The sequence below is a fragment of the Vicia villosa genome, unplaced genomic scaffold, assembly GCF_029867415.1.
Source record: "Vicia villosa cultivar HV-30 ecotype Madison, WI unplaced genomic scaffold, Vvil1.0 ctg.004571F_1_1, whole genome shotgun sequence".
NCBI classification, from domain to species: domain Eukaryota; kingdom Viridiplantae; phylum Streptophyta; class Magnoliopsida; order Fabales; family Fabaceae; genus Vicia; species Vicia villosa.
In genome coordinates, this window is record NW_026706465.1 from 87,611 (window position 1) to 91,142 (window position 3,532).

Consider the following 3,532-nt stretch of genomic DNA (forward strand, 5'->3'; position numbering starts at 1 on the left):
TTGAAGCAAGCTTAGTGCTGTGAAGCTTCAAGATCAGAAGCGAGAAGTGTAACACCCCATATTTTCTAATTTTAATTTAATTGGAAATTAAATTATTATTTAGAGATAATTTAGTATTTGGTTGAATTATATGGAAAATGATGAGTTATTGGCATTGGGCCTAGAGTGGTGATTAGCAGGAGAGGGGGTGTTGACTAAGCAAGCCCATTATAATATTTTATTTTATTTTTCATAAAATAAAGGAATTGGGAAAAGAGGAGAGGAAAGGAGACAGACTCTGAGAAAGGGAGAACACGTGAAGTGAGAAGAGCCAAAGGGGAAGAAGATCTTCGAAGATTCGACTCTGAGGTAAGGGGGGATTCTTCGGGTTAGTATTCCTTATGTGATTATAGGTAGTATGATTGATTAGGATTGTTGTCTAGTTCAATCGTACGTGTCGGGTTTGGGACTTTGTTAGGTTTTGATGAATTGGTATGAATTACATGATTCTGTTGATGCTCATGTTATGTGTTGTTAATACTTGTATAAAATTTGTCTGAATTATGTGTTTATATGAAAATTGATGTTATATGTGTCGTATGTTCTATGTACCTGAAATTGGGGAAAAGGGAATAGGGAAATGCTGTCAAAATAGTGAATTTTGCTGTGCAGGTACGTAGGAACCGGTTCCCGTATGGGACGAACCGGTTCCCCCTTGTAAAAACAGAGAAATATGGATTCTGGGTAGCTGGGAACCGGTTCCCATGTAGGGACAACCCGGTTCCCCATAGTAAAAATCATAGACGTGACTTTGAAGCTGCCAGGAACCGGTTCCCACGTAGGGACAACCCCGTTCCTGCAGCACTTTTTCTAAAAATGTTTTATCTTTAAAAACCCGTAACTTTTGATCCGTGTATCTGTTTTATGTGCCGTTTTGGGCGTTGCGAAGCTAATGAGATGCTTTATCTGATGAATTGATAAAATGGGCAATAGCCAAATTTACTTTTAAACTCGATTTAATTATTAATGAATTGAAAGATAGTATATGTATATGTGCTTATATATATGACTATTGATGCATGTATTTGTGTTGGTGATGAGATTGTGATATCCATTGAGTGATGTTAGTATATAACATGTCGTAGATGATATATGTTTTGTGATTATGTTGTTGGGTTGCTTTGACAATTTGTTACATTGTGTGCAATGATGATGGATATAACGATGTTTGATCGTGGTGATGATTGGTGATTGTGAATATTAATATATTGTTAATATTAATATGTTGGTTATGGTGGCAATTAACATTAATATGATGTGTATGTTAATTGTGAGGATGTAGTGTACATATGTGAATGATTGTATATGTATGATGATGATGATTGATGATTGTGAATATTAATATGTTGTTAATATTAATATGTTGGCTATGGTGGCAATTAACATTAATATGATGTGTATGTTAATTGTGATGATGTGATGTATGAATGTGAATGATTGAATGATGCTTATACATGTACATACTTGTTGTGACCTTATTGGTAAGAGGTGTTAAGCGATGTTAAGCATCGGAATGATGATGATGTATGAAGATGTAAGTATGTGTCATGTGTGCATTATTCATAAATCATTTGCATTGGAAGGCTAATTCCCATTGTGTGGAGATTAGCGGGAAGTCATCGTGTGCCCATGTGGGGTGTGAGCGATGAGGCAGTAGTCGTGTGCCCATGTGGGGTGTGAGCGACTAGAGGGCAGTATCAAAGAGAGAAGTCCTGTGATATGATTCACGAATTTTGGTACCACATGCATAGTGTCAGTTGCATCATATGCATTGGTGATAACATGATTGGATGAGATCCAGTGTTATACCTTGGTGTGTTTACATGATTGATGTGTTGAGAAAATGATGTTAATATGACTTGATCCTTGATGAAATTGATGAGTTGTGGGCCGATGGCCAATATTGTTGGATGATGCTTGCTTGTTGTAATAATTCCGATTATATGTAAGATTGAGTGGATGATAATTACTATGAGATTTTATTGCTTATGATTGCATAATGCTTATTAATTCGAATGAAACTCACCCTTACTTTGATGATTTCAGATTAAGGATGTAGCGGCGTCTTGATTGGGTGAAGATAGCTTGTAAGCTAGCCCGTAGTTCGTGTCGAGTCATGCTCTGATTGTAACACTGGGGAACGATAGTTTAGAGACGAATGATTATGTCGGTCTTGTTGTTTTATGATTGTTTTATAATAACTTGCATGGATAATGAATATGCAATGTTATGGATTATTGTCCGCTGTGTTGAACATGAATTGTAATTATGTTAAGTGGTTCCTCGTGTAGCATGACAAATGACTATGGTATTTTTCTGTTAAAGAAGTTGTGACATCCTTGTATTTCATGTTTACTCTGAATATTATTCTATTTTCCGCGGGGGTTTAGAAGGGTGTTACAATAGTGGTATCAGAGCATAGTCGGTCCTTGTGACCAGAGTCTTGTTGTTAATTTCCTTTCGGTACGCGACATGTGTGTGAAACACTGTTGGTACTCAGTGTGTTCTAACTGTTTGCCTGTAGAAGTGGGATTGAGACTAGTGGGGGAGAAGCTATGCTTCTCGGATATGTCTCAGATGCAAGATGTTAGAGTGATGCGTAGGGCAGCAGTACAAGAGTGTAGACTTATTGTTTTCTGAAGTGAAGGTGACTTGGGCTGAAGACTGTGGTCGTTATTCAGTCGGAGTGTCTCGGAGTAGATGATGGTTATTTCTGAGAAATGGAATTTCGAAGTTGTGATGCTTCAAGTGCTACTGACGTACTATGATGTTGTCGTGTGAGTAGCCTATGTGAAAGGTCGCTGTCGGAGTAGTGATTAAAGAAAGTATTGACGTAGACCTTGTCGTAGGATTACTAGTAAGTAATTGAGATGATAGTAGAGGTTATCGATATTGTTGAGAAAGTTTCGAAGTGCGTGTAATGCAAAGAGACGAGTGTGATCTCAAGGATAAGAAGGTTGATGATGGCGTACATGAATTTGGTTTCAGGATGTTGTAGAAATCGAGTTTCAGCGATGAAACGTGTTGTTTAAGTTATAAGAAGTTTGGAAGCGAAGAGATGTGATGAGATAATGTTAATAATGAGATTAATTTGAAAAGGATGAGTTTTGGAGCAGAATTTCCATAAGCAAATCGCAGGAAGATTGCTGAATCGTTATGAAACTTCGAAAATTCATAACTGGAGTTCTGGACATCCGATTTGAGTTCCGTTTGAAGCGTCGGAAAGCTAAAGAGATGGAGTTTGTTATAAAAATGGTTGCAGCAGCTGTAACATATTTAATTGTGACCGGGTGTTGTTGGAAAGAGGTGAAGTTACGGTTACACTTGTCCTTAGAACTAGATTGTTCGTTGGTGCGGCATGGGATGTCAGTGTCAGAGTTAAACAGAATAAAGGAATAATGAGAAGGCTTGTTGTGAAGCAACTTTAGGAATAGGTGTTCCAATTGAAGAGTTTGGAGATATTGTATAGAATGTCGCAGCATGGTGTCGGTGT

At 37.5% G+C, this 3,532-nt stretch overlaps 1 long non-coding RNA gene across 1 annotated transcript; it reads left to right on the forward strand.

The window, feature by feature from the left end:
• Positions 1–236: 236 nt before the first annotated feature.
• Positions 237–2,388, forward strand: LOC131642153 (uncharacterized). The gene is made up of 2 exons (XR_009295801.1): positions 237–348; positions 2,086–2,388. It is a non-coding gene; the product is annotated as an uncharacterized LOC131642153 (long non-coding RNA).
• The last annotated feature ends 1,144 nt before the right edge of the window (positions 2,389–3,532 follow it).